The following is a 13,764-nucleotide window of genomic DNA, read 5'->3' on the forward strand; positions in this document are numbered from 1 at the left end:
TTTTTTCTGTGTAGTTTAGTTGGTGTATTTATAGGAAAAAGCTGACTAAACAGCTTGTCCTAAACTTGCTGTTCATCTGCAGTCTTTCTCTGCACAGTAAAGGCTGCCACACAACTTAAATAGGCATTAATAATAATTATTATTGTAGCTCAGAGGTATGAGTTGGTGTTGGGTTGAGATTCTTTCCAGGCAGTTGATTAATCTGAAACCTGTGGCTATCCTATAATTTATTGTGTGGATGAATGTGTTCACATTCTTGGAGTGAATAGTAGGTGCTCTTGTTTAATAAGAACTCCTCCAAACACCCTCCACTACACACACATTCAAAAACAAACACTTCATGTCAGTAGATTTGTTTCTGGATTTTGAATTTGTCATTCTGCAGTATATTTACCTAACAGAACGTGCATGCAAACAGATAGATAAATAGTGTTGTCAGTGTATGTATCTAAAGATTTTTGATACTTGAAACGGGCTTTAAATTTCATCTGTGATTGTTTGTTATTAAAAAGGAAGTAACAAGAATCTTGTTCTTTTCACAACTTTTTTGGCTTTTAAGTACAATAAGAAAATTATTGAGAGAAGAATAGGAAGGAAGGGAAATGGGTGGTGTCAGTAGTGATCAGAAAGAGGCATGATAACTGTCATTAGATGTTGGAAAGGAGTGGGCAGAGCTGTTAAATGTTAGTGGCAACTTAGTTTGCTAGATTTTAGAAACTTCTGGAATGCAGGCAGGGCATCTGATAACACAGTTCTATATAAAGCTGATTAGCTCATCTTGTTTTTAAGTCTTTAGTTGTTGAATTCACTGCATGGTGGTTTCTCATTCTAGCTGTAGTAAATGTGAAAGTTGATGATCAGTCTTCTATATGGATGGTTACCAACATCAGTACATGAATGTATGCAATTTAATCTACCTATAGCATAAAGTAGTAATTGAAAACAAGTACTGAAGTAACTAAAACTAATAGTTTTATGTAAAATGTAATCATTGTGTCTTAAGTGTCAAAGAAGAGGATTTGTGGTCATCTCAAAAAGTGCAGAAAACAGATGCCTTTTGGATTTTCATTGTAAAGTGTGCCATTGAATTAGTCTTAGTCTGTTGAAGAGGATCATTAGAATGTTGATGAGTTTGATCATGCAGCTGACACAGTCTGAATGCTATTGTCATAGCAAATATAGCTACAATTATAATTTAAGTCCTTGTTCTCGGCCTTCCAGCAACTTGGTAGCATTACCTCCATTTGGAAATGATGTTTCTGTTGTACCCCAGAAATTTCAAAGAAAATTGAAATGCAAAGACTTGAAAGTGTTGTAACAAAATAGGAATATATAGAAATGACTGAAGTGCCTAACCGTGGATATACTCTTCCAGATAGATATAAATTAGAAGAATCAACATTGACGTTTAATGTAAGATGGTTAGTTGAAATGGCCTGATAATAGCCATAAGACTCCATGTATGGAAAAATGTGTTACTACTTAATGTTGTTGATTCTGTGACTGAAAAAGCCACAGAATATTGAATCTAAATTTTTGTAGATACTGTGAAAGAATGTGCAGAAAAGTATGAAAAGGAGATCTTTTGCCATTTCTCTGATAAAAATAAAATGAAGAATAGAGAACCTATGTGCAGTCATCCTAAATTACTTATGTATGGTTGTTCAATATGCTACTTAAAATTTTGCTGTGAAAGAAGTAACGCATAATACAATCTCAAAGCACAATGTGTGCCTTTGTATGTTTGGGGAATAAATGTGCTTAAGAAGTAAATTGCATCGTTTTTGCTTTTCATTCCATGACACCTTTGTAGGGTTTTTTCTGTCTTTCACTGGGATTTCTAGTGGGATTAAAACTTTTTTTGAGTGGGAAGACAGAGGATTTAAGAAAATTGCAATTCTGGGTTGTGCTTTATCTTAGTTCCACCTCTCACTACCTTCCAGTGATGATCAGTATGGGTTAGAAGTCTTCTTCCAAGTGTGTGGACACACACACATACTATGAATTTGTGACTTTAAACAATTTCCCACTCTGATGGGATTCATCCTCTTTCTGAATATGGCTTCAACTGTCCCTATGAAAGTTGTATGTGGTGTTGTAACTGTGTTGGTCCCTGGATATCAGCGAGACAAAGTGAGTGAGGTAATACGTTTGGGTTTTTTTGGTCTAACTTCTGTTGGTGGGAGAGACACACTTTCGAGCTTAGTCAATGCTCTTCTTCAGGCCTCACTCACCTTGTCTCCTACAAAGGTAAACTTTTTCATCTTTGGATCTTAAAAACTTAATCTCAAGCACTGCTTTAGTTATTTTGCCTTTTGAAATGCAGCAGTTTATATTAAATTGCAAGTGTTTATATTTAAAAAAAAAAAAAAGTGTGGTAGGCTTGTGGGAGAGGGGCTGGCATACTCTCCCGTACAATGGCTTTAGTCTTCCCCTTAATTACTCTGTTACATAGGAAGGTCAAAAGAGATCATCCAGGCCACTTTTACATCTGCTACTCATGTCTGGAAAATAGTTCAGACGTAGCCTAAGCCTCCATAGAAGAATCTGAAATGTTGAAGGGTTGGGGAGGCAGGTGGAGAGAAGAATTTCTTTTAATTAAAATTAATCAGGGAGTTGGCGACTGTTTTCAGGTTCTGGGGGGTGCATGCAGCTCAGCCCTAGGGACTGAGAGGAAGCTGTGGTGCCAGTGGATCCCCTGGGTATTCTTTGTATACAAGAGACTTTAGTCTACTTTTAGTGAACCACAGGTTATGGTGCAGTTGGGTCTGAGGCAATGATTTAGTTATGCTTTTCATAGGCACTTAGAGCTGAGACTTGGGAGACCTAGATTAAATTCCTGGTTCTGTTACAGGCTTTGTCTGTGACCATGGCTGAATCACTCTGTGCTTGTTTTCCCTATCTGTAAAATGGGGATAATGCTTTCCTTCCACCGAGAAGAAATTAATGTTTAGGTGCTCATATAGCTTCTTCAGCTGCAACTTGCAAGTTGCATTGCTGCTAGCTAGATGGGAACATGGGGTCTAAAGCTGGCCTCCCTCTTCAAATATTCAGTGGGTGAGGAAGAGTATATGTTTTGAGCTGAGGGAAGAGAGGTGAAGCTGTAGCCCAGTGGTTCTTAACCTTTCCAAACTACTGTACCCCTGAAGCCTGAGTCCCACCCCCACGGGACTGAGGCATGTAACTTAGTTTCATGGCGCCCCTGTGGCTCCAGGCAATTGCCTTTCTTGCCACCCCCAATACCAGATCTGCACTTGCGACCCCTCTAAACCCCCAGGTTAAGAAACACTGCTGTAGCCCTTGTTCTTTCAGCATCTTTAGCTCCTCCCTCCATGTAGAGCCATAGCTCCATCTGACCAGCTGATTGGCTGAAAAGCTGGGAAGAAGTAGAACACCTTCCATTTCCCCCTCCCCCCCACCTCTCCCGACATGCACATTTAGCACTGATTCTGGCAGAGCAGAATTGCAGTGTCAGTTGTAAACCAGTACTCTATTCACCAATGCTCTGCTAATTTAAAGCTCTGCTATTTTATGAGTTTTCATGAAGGATTTTCATCGCCAAAACTGATTTAAGAAAATTAGAGGTTCTGATTGTGTTTAAAAAAATCTTAAGTTTCCAAAAAATGTTTTAGCTAGATTTTCTTTTTTAAATGTCAAAATGAAAGTTGATTTTAATATTTTTTATGACTTTTCAGTGTTATCCATGGTAATCTCCAGCATCTGCAACAACGTAAACTAAGATTTTGATGACCCTAGCTGAAAAAGTTGTTGAAGCCTCCCTTTAGTAAGTGATTATTTAGTAATGCTAGTTGCCTTTGTTTTCAAGTTAATTTCTGGAGAATTTCTATCGTGCCAGCTCAGTGGAGATCCATTGACACAATGTCTTATTTCATGGAGCAGGCAGCTTTTCAGCCTTCAAGTCTTGAAAAAGTTTTTTCTCCTTTAAAAAAAAAAAAAATCCCAACAGAGTTCTTCAGTCTGAGGTTTCTGTTGAATTTATAATGGATTATTTATCTCATAATGGGAGTTACTGTATATATAGCTACTAAAGCTTTTGAAAATGCTGCAAATGAGTCTGTTTTACTATAGTCATTGGCTCATGTGTTACTTTCAATTGTGCTTCACCCATGCCTGGCTTGCTTTACACTTTGATTTTCATTGAATTTTGAGGCAGGAATCATTAAAATAAATTTAATGAGCTGCTTATGTGCAGAACCTGTTAAAATCTGAACTTGAGATACTGGGAAGGAGCAAGATTTGTGGAACACAAGCCAGAGATACCAAAGGAAATGGACATGGCTTCCACTTCCTGTAATTAGAGACTTTTGCCTTTTACAGCTTCTGTGTATTACACTGATTGTAAAAGAGGAGAAAGCTCTAAGGAAGCTTGATTTTTTTTTCTGTCCTGCAACTTCTTATCCAACTGTTATAGGCTGCTATTCCTACTGAAAGATATGCATAACCATCCTTCTCATTTAATTTAAAAAACAATTTTGAATAGTTATGCAGGGGTGGGAAGGTGGGGGAAGGGAATGATTCAGTAGATTGCTATTCAGTACTAAGAATGTGCATTGTTAGGTTATAATTCACTTCTGAGGGTGTTTGGGGTGCTTGTTTACATTCAATAATTGACATCTTGTCATGTTCTTAATTATTGTCATTTTATTTTAACTGAATTGATGTAAATTGCATTTTAAATTATTGGCTATATAGAAAGGGATTTGAGAGAGAGCTTGTGGCATCAAACTTCCATTCCATACAGTTACTTGGCTTTGACTAATCTTCCTTCTTTCCAATAACCTAAACTCTTAAAATATAGTTAGATTCTACAGATTTGCACTGGAATAGTCAAAACTGCTCTTTTGCTTTTTTAATAGTGTATTTTTAAAATATTTTTACGTATGACTTTACATATATTTCTCTTCTGTGTGGATTATTGTTCTTTGGAAGTAGATGCCCTTTGATTTATTTATTTTTTTATTGCTGCTGTCAATGTTTTTTTTGTGCGTGAACTGGTTTCTGTTCTATTTCACAGCTTTTATGAGTGTAGTGAACCTGGGGAACATGCTGAGTTGGGAAATATATTAAAAAACTACTTCAAACATAGCTTTTTGCTAGTACCTAAATGGCATGTAATGAGTTGGGGAGGAAAAATCTAATCTCTTGAAGAAACATATTATAATTTTTTTTCTAAAATAACACTGCAATTTTACTTTTAAAAAATGCTAGTTAGAGCTCAGCAAAAAATCAGGATTTTTGTCTTGTGGCAAATTCGACTCTTTCGAAATAGTTTTGTACTGAATGAGGATGAGAAGTTGAAATATCAAAACTTCCTTTTCAAGTAGCAGCCCTCTGGGTTCTGCACTTCAGGTGAGCATGCACTTTTTGAGCCCTGGATTGGAGGTTTTCCATTAGCAGTGTCCATTCTATACACCCTCATGCTCTATACCCTCATGCTGCACACCAAGGATATATAGAGCTATGTGGGCAAACTGCCCTTAGTTCTTTCTCTGTCTACCACCTTGGCCTCAGACAGAGCTGTAGTGTGTCCACAGTGTGCATGCCTCAACGTGTTCTACAGTTGTTTTTTTAGTTTTAGTTTCTAGTTAATGTTAGTTGTGGTTAGTATAGAATTAGTAGGATAGTAATGAGAGATTTGATTTTTTTTCTTTTCCTTTTTACCCCTTTTTGGGGGGGAGCTTATTTGTATGGGCTGGGCACGCTGGTCCACCAGGTTTCAAACTTCCTCTGTTGTCAGGAGGCTCTCCTGGTCAGCAACAACCACTAAGTGCATCCATTGCTTGGAAGAGTCCCATGTCTACCAAAACATTTGCCTAGTTCTCAAATCTAGAGCACTAAAGAATTGTGAGATCAAATTGAAGCTTCTGATAATGGAGTGTTCCCTTTGACCCACTTTTTTTAAGTCAGGTCAGAAGACCTCCACGCCCATACATCTGTTTCTGGACAGATTCAGCACCCCTGTGATCTTGGCCAAGGTGTCCCTTAAGAAGGGGAAGACTTTGGTGAACTCAGGGAAGGCTCCAAAGAAGAGGAGCTCAGTTTCCCACCATAAGGAGCTGGCTCCCAGAGGGCCCTGATCTCCTGCTAAGTCTGTGGTGTTGGAGGGTTTGCCCTCTCGACTCAGTACCATGGAGGCGAAGGTTTCTTCCTCCACTACTGACAGGGCCAGGAGATCCTCGAGCGCTTCAGAGAAGTGCAGCTCCAGCACATCCCCCGGTATCATCTATAAGGGACAGGGAGGCCAAAGACATACATTCCTCTAGAATGGCACTGTCTGCATCAGATTTACCATTGGTACCTTCTCTCTTGGCACCATCAGTGCTGGCAAAATTGAAGTGCCAAACACCTTCGGTCCTGGCACTTAAATGCTCCAGATCAATGGTACCATCCATCTCAACTGCTGCATCAATGATCTGGTGAACTCTGGCACAGACACAGTAGTGGAGATGGAACAGACACAGGTGGAGATCCAAGAGTATACTGAATCACAGCTGGATGATCAACCTGAACCACAGGCAAAAATCTATCCTGTGGAGGGGACACCATCATGGGGAAACCATCATGACGAATAGCGACAAGCATATCTCCCCATTTTGCTCAATTACTTTTTGAACAGAATCCTTCTGTCTTTTGGAGATGTGCCTTAGGATAACATTCTCCAAGGTAAAATCAGCCTGTAGAAGTGCACATGCAGTTACTAGCTTACCATTATTGCACCCATTTTAACGAGTTCACAGCCCATCTGGAATTTATCATCCTATCCCTAGCTTGGCAGAACAAACACCCTCCATGCAGTCCCCGCACACCAGAGGCCCAGCAGATCCTACAGAAAGGGGGAAAACTGAGTAAGCATCTTACCAACTCCAAACCCACTGAAGACTGGAAATAGCCTATGGGAATGGAATTCCAAAACTGAGCAGAAAACAACATTTTTGTGATTTGGCCTGGAGACTACAACTTGGACAAAACTTGTTCTTTTTCCACCATAGTATTGGTATATGAGAGAGAAGGAAGGACCGGGAAATGGCTATTGCATCACAGACACAACTTTTGTGGATGATGGAGAGGCACACAACACTCCTCGAGCGCATGGCCTTTGAAGCTTTCAGCTTTGAATAGCTTTGAATTTTGAATGGTTTTTGTAGTGGTTTTCGTTTTAATTTTTTTTTTTTTACTGTTCACAAGCTCGTAACAATGGACTTGATATATTCATTAATACTGAAGTACTGAAAACATGTTTACATTCATGATTCTGATTCTTGCACCATTTCCTGAAATATGCAGCGTCACTGTCATAACAGCCACACCTGCACAAAAGCCCCTTGTTTACACGCATTATGACATTCACATATCCTGCACTAAAATCTTAAGAAGAAATGTAATAATATACATACCAAATCTGATTAAATCATTTTACCAGAAGACCCACACAAGAAGATGTGCTCAGTAATGCTGGTAAATACTCTCTGCAAAGGCATGTACGCTTTTTACAAATGGCACCTATATTTGAACTATGAGCACAATGCATCTCTCTCTCTGTGCTCTTGAGTAGCTGCATGCTTTTGTAGAAGCCTCCAATCAGGCCATTCAAAACATTTGCCAAATCTGCCCACCACATGCTCTATCCATTTGCAAAGCTTTCTCACTTGCCTTCACAATGGTTGCGTAAAAAACAGTGAAAAGCTGTCATAACGGGAAGATGTTTCTCATCAGGATGCTCCATCTACTTTTCAGTCTTCCAAATGCACGTTCAGTCATTCTGCAACTACTTATAGTCAAACACTTCCTTTCTCCTGTCTAAGAGTTCCAGTAAAAGTTTCATAAGCTAAGGTAGTAGAGGCTGAGCTGAGTCATCCAGAATGGGTGGTGGAATAGCAATGCTACCAATGTGACAGTGATACTATAGTAGCATAAGTTCCATTTGTCATTGGAGAAAACAGTTCAGATTTTCTAAAGAAAGTGATGTCATGGACCTTTCCATCCCACCCCACATAAAGGTTGGTGAACCTTTTGTGGTGATCAGCCAGGCCTTACAACACTATAGAAAAATATCCCTTTCTGTTGTTAAACTCCATGGCTCGTTTGGGGAGGGGGGGGCGGGCGGCGGAGAGAGAATATGCAGATGGGTGTCCCATCCCTGGCCCCAGCACAAGTCAAGGGCCCCAAATGTGGAAAACAGTTATATTTGTCTGTGCATTGACCAATCTCATGACCTGAGGGGAAAGAAATTTCTTGAGCAGCATATATTGCCATGAAAACAGCCCTGACTGTTGATCTACCAACACCAAATTGATTAGCTATGAACTGGTAACAATCAAGGGTGTAGATTCCAGATAGCAATGATCACACACTTCTCCATGCTGAGGGTAGCTCTCATGTAGGTGTTCTGCTGCTGCAGGTCTTAGCTCTGGATAGATTTAGAAAAAAGTGGCTTTTAATATCCTGTAATTCTGCTGCCACTGCTGGTCATCCCAGGTCTGTAAGAACCTCTGTCCCACCAATCAATGCTAGTTAGCTGAGCCCAACAGCAGCACTCCACTAAGTGAAGCTGCTACAAGAAAAAATAGAAAATGGCTGGTTGGCTTCAGATACCTCCTTAGGTGGTCTTAATGCTCTGGTTCTGAATTCATTGTATGACTTTAGATATTTTAGCAGCAGCCTGTCATCACTGTGAAGATCGCAAATGTTTCTTCCATGCTGCTTAATAGTGCTTTGAAAATGTGGCTGGATGATGAGATAAAATGAGAGGTATAGTGGGAATTACTTAGCATTGATCCCCAAGCCTCAGAATTCCACTGCTTTTCAGTAGATATGCCACAATGTCCATAATGTGTGTAGCAGAGTGGTAGAGCAATGTACCATGGAATTTGTGACCAGCGTTGATGTTGAAACATCGTAGTGTTGTGTGGCCTCAATGATAAGAGGCCAAAGTATCCTAATCATGGTATAACAGTGTGGTGTGCATGCATTGCTCAAGCAATGCTTGTTGTGGATTGCCCGGTGCAGGTATACAAAATCTTTAAGTTTCAAATGTTGGCGTGCCCTCATTTCCAAAAGTTGAAATTATTGAAAATTGCTTTTGGTGTGGTGGTCATTTGGTCCCATTCTCAACTTGGTAGAAACATCAGGTTGATGAAGAAAGTGGAAATATGTGACAGACTCTTTTCTGTCCCCTCACCTCCCTCTCAAAAAAAAAAAAAAAAAAAACCCACAAAAAACAAAACAGTAACCAGAAGGGGTATGAAGGGAGAGCTGATCGAAAATCAGAATTTCAAATGTACATGAAATTTCAATATTTTGACATTTGTGTTCATCATGAATCAGGAAGAAATATCTAAACAATTTTTTTGTGGAATGCGAAGTTCTGTGGTGAAATCCTTTGGAAATGTTGAAGAATTTTGTTTTGGGGGCAGTTGGACATTAAACTGTGTCCACATGAGCAGCAGTGGAGTCTGAGTCTTGTAGTTCTAGCTAACTTATGCCCCTCTTTTTCTCTGTGGACCAGGCTTCCTGGCCAGACTACCTCATCTATGATGCACAGCAATCATGGAACACCCATGAAGCACCATGTGGGTGCAGCCAGAATGGAGATTGCAGTGCATCATGAGAGATGTAGTCTAGCCAGGGAGGTTGGCCCATTGAGGGGGGGTTGGGGGATGGGGGAGAAGGAACATGAGGCATTGCAGAAGGTCATACAGACACAGATTAATGTTGGATTGACCCAAAACAAAATGTCTGAATTTGTCTCAACAAACTTGAAATGTTTCAAATCAGGTTAACCCAGACCAGAACTAATACTTTGTTTTGATTTTTTCCAATGGAAAATTGAGAAACATCAGCAAAATTGACACTATCCACATTTTCTGTTGAAAACACATATAGCTGAAAAGTTCCTGAATAACTCTAGTACTGAATTTAAAAGCGAAGATATACGTATATTTTTTTTAAAAAGGTGCTACGTCAAAATGAGGGGAATAGTCGTAGGTGTTAATTGAAGCAGCTAGTGAAGACAGAAAATGCAAATCAATTAAACACAGAGAAGACCAAAGGATAGTCAGCAATACATCTTTTTTCTGGTCTAACTTCACTTTTTTCCTTAGTAGCCTTTTAAGTTTAAATAGCAAGGAAATAAAAAGAGAAAACACTATGCATCAACAGAACACTTGCAAAAAAACAAAAGGAACTTTTCAGGGGGGAAAAAAGGACCCTTCACCATTTTTCCTACAGATTTTTAATTTTAGGGTTAATTGGAATTCTGAGAATCAAAAGGAAGCTTTCATTTATTTTACTGCTGGTTAGCTTAAGGTCTTTTGAGGATTTAAACTGCACATTTGCATTGCAGTGTAGATCTTAAAGACCTTAACGTTCTGTGGTCGTCACAATGGATCTTGACCCAGACAGATATTCCAAGCGCTTGAAATCCAATAAGACAGTGTTAAATGGGATCAATATAAGTCAGTGAGGCACAACCTTGGAGTTTACATTTGTAAAAACATTGGCAGTTTTAGCTTCTGGAGTACTTGTATTTTTCTAGCATAAACAGGTTTAGGTAAATTCTAAACTGTCTTTGAAATAATATATGCAGTTCAGTCTGTATAGCAGTATAAATAATAATGCAGGCTCATGCATGCAATTTGTTGTCATGTGTTAACATAAATCTTATGATAGGGAAGTTATCAGTCAATTCCCCAACATAACATTAAAAATACATAATAAATGAGTTGCTTATGTTTATCATATTACACAATTGCAGTAACGTAATTTAAACAAGAAAAATGATCCCTCCCTCAGTTCAGTTAAACTGAAATACAAGAATTTATCTGCCATTACTTTGATTTTTGTTATGGGTTGTTAAAATATGCAAGTTGTATCCTTCAAAGGTGCACACTTAAAAACCCACATCTTATACTCTAACCTTTTTTTAAGAAGCTGAGCATTATCCAAACTCACTCTAAATGACCTTGTACCCTTTGTCTTTCTTTGCTCCTCATTGCAGATTACAATGGTATTTGTGTGCTTGCAGCCACACCACCCCGTGTTGTAACCTTGTCAGAGTTCATAAAATAGGGGGGCAGTGCTAGGACAATACTTGGATGGGAAAAGAACTTTTCCCGCAAAAAAAGTCATTATGCCACAGGTAGCTGTGTTGAGTATTTAAGTGGTACTTTCCCTTTGTCAGTATTTGACCAATACCCCTCGGATAGTATGAGGGGAACAATGTATGCTGCAAGAGTGAGTTTTTTTTGGTGAGATGGAAAAATTCTTATCTATAAATCTTATGGTGCTTTTTAAAAGAGTAGGGATATAACTCTGTGCTACGCTAAATCTAGTGTTGATAATTATATTTTGCATTCCTGAAATTATGCATGAGGTTTCAGTTGATACCTTGGTTTTTTCTTACCTACAATATTTATGTAATGCTTGCTGTGAAATGGTTATGATGTTTCAACCCAGTGATGGCTAAATTTCAGGGGTTGGCAAAATGATCCTTTGAGAATTTGAGCAGGTATGGTAATGGAACAGGATTTCTTAATATCTTAGTGCACTGGAGGGCATTGGAACCACAGATTATTTTAGGGTTAGATGTAGCTGGACTTGTTTCACAATGTTGCTATTGCTAGATACAAATGGGAACAGGGAGAAGGTACAGTGGGTAGGCTGAAGAATCATCCACTGCGCTAAAGATTCAGCCAGCATTTGTTAGCAGGAGTAAACTGACTGTTGCCCAGCTGAAGAAGCAAAATGTGGGAGTAGGGCTAGCGGGTCCCCTCCTAAGACTTCAGCATGAAGAAGGAATAAAAGGGCTTTGAGCTGCTGCCCAGAAGCTGACTCAAAGATATCACAGGAAGTGAAAGGTTTGTAAGGAGGGGCTGGATCCAGTGCTGGCTGAAGTCTTCAATCCCGTCAGCAATTCAGTTCTTCTCTACCCTCTCCTAGAGAAAAGGAAAAGAAGCCACTGTGGATCTGGGATTTGCACTCTGTCTTCTCATGGAGGAGGAGTCTTCATGGTTGGAGTGAGAAGGGAAATAAATAGGCTGCTTATTGAAATGAGGTGTGGGAACTGGGAAAAAGATACCCTGTTAGCCCCTAACAGCCTCCTCAGAATCCTGGCAGTTGCAAATTTTGTGAACCAACCCCTATACTGAGAAAGAACATCTAGAGATTGTCTTCTCTAATTTTCCTTATTGGCAAAAACAAACAAAATCCTCCCAGTATTCTAAACACTAGCACCATCTGGTATGCATCACCTGTAAAATCTCCAGTAATAAAACTGAAATTATTTATTCCTTTAAAGGTCAATTATATATTTTTTTTAAATTTCATAATTGTTACATTTATATCAAGTAAAGACCTTTATATACACTTTTGCCAGCTCTTAAAAAAGAAAATGTAAAAATAAAAAATATCGTCATTATGCAAAGTCAATAGCACTAATATATTTCCTGTGTGCAATATTGCTGAAATAAAGAGATGAAACAAATTTCAATGAATTGTATGTATGGTTTTTGCTTTTGCCTTCCTCTGAAAAGAAAAGTAAAGGTAACAAATATAATCTCATGGATCAGTCCTGTTCCTCTCTAAGCACTAGAAGAGACCATGTAACAGAATCTTGACATAGAATGTTCTTTAGCTAGTTCTCCTGAAGGGTAATTCAGAAACCTGGTGAGATGACTTTCAAAACTCGAATGTCTTATGTGGGTAAATGTAATTTATGGTCCTGATCCAAGACCCCTTGAAGCCTGACGGAAACCCTTCCATTGACTTCAGTGGATTTTGGATCAGACCCCTATTAAGAAAGCTATAAAGAGAAGAAATGATGGGAGGGGAAGACACTGTGTTGAATGTAATTACAAAAGCAATGATTAAAACTTGATGAACAATATAGAGGTGAAGTATACAAGAAATAAAAACCAAAAAATCCTATCATAGGAGACGTAAAGTTGGCTGTACAATGTTTTTAGTGTTAATAGTGAGGCACACTGAGAATAAGAGTAATAGGGAAATTAGGCAGCATTGTTCATGAGCATTCAGCACACTAAGGATTAGATTCACAGGATACAGCATTAGATTTCAAGAAAGTTCATCTGAAAGAAAAATGTAAGGAACCCAACTAGTTCTTTTTTTACTGTGATAACCCTGCCCTCCCCAAAAAACCCTGTGCTTGAGGAGGATAACTTGCATATTTAAAAAAATAGTGACTATATCAATATTAAGTTAATAAGAGAAACTAAATACGTACCAAGCATGTCAATTGTGAATATATAATTTGAAAAGTTACTTTTGTCTTTTCTTGAAGCTCAGAATATTTACCTTTTATTTGGTGTTATGATATTAATTTTTGAGGGCACAACTCAGTCAATCATGGGAATAAAATATTTTAGTAATAAAGGCAATTGAGCAGATCTCCAAAAGAGTCTGGAATACTTCCCGCCTCCCACTTCCTGCATCCCCCCTCTCCCATTCACACTGAGCCATCTGGAAGGTACTGTGTGTAGAATGAGCAGCAATCACAGTAAGAAAAGGATTAATATGTCAGCATCTTCTTTTGTTAATACTTTAATCTGGTCATTGTTTGTTTAAGAGAAAACAACAAAATAAACTGATGTTTCGTGTGTAGTTAATTAGCCATATGTACACAGATTGCGAAGTAGACAGGAAAAAAAAACTGGCTTTCACTTCAGAGCAGTGTTAATGAAAGATTTAAATAGAGATGACCAAACTCACATGTAGTAAATTGGGCAC

General features: G+C 38.7%; 1 protein-coding gene across 3 annotated transcripts in view; it reads left to right on the top strand.

Annotated features, from left to right (window-relative positions):
* The window catches only part of WASF3 (WASP family member 3), a 164,515-nt gene that overhangs the window by 53,933 nt on the left and 96,818 nt on the right, over positions 1–13,764 (top strand). For 2 of the 3 annotated variants that reach the window (XM_067562904.1, XM_067562906.1), the window contains exon 2: positions 3,696–3,784. The exons of the other annotated variant lie outside the window; for it this stretch is intronic. The gene's annotated coding sequence lies outside the window, so the exon portion shown is untranslated. The remainder of the gene's footprint in view (positions 1–3,695; positions 3,785–13,764) is intronic. 3 annotated transcript variants of the gene reach the window in all.

Source organism: Emydura macquarii, unplaced genomic scaffold (genome assembly GCF_026122565.2).
Source record: "Emydura macquarii macquarii isolate MOO-44397 ecotype Brisbane River unplaced genomic scaffold, CSIRO-AGI_Emac_v2 contig_2473, whole genome shotgun sequence".
In the NCBI taxonomy this organism is placed as follows: Eukaryota; Metazoa; Chordata; order Testudines; family Chelidae; genus Emydura; species Emydura macquarii.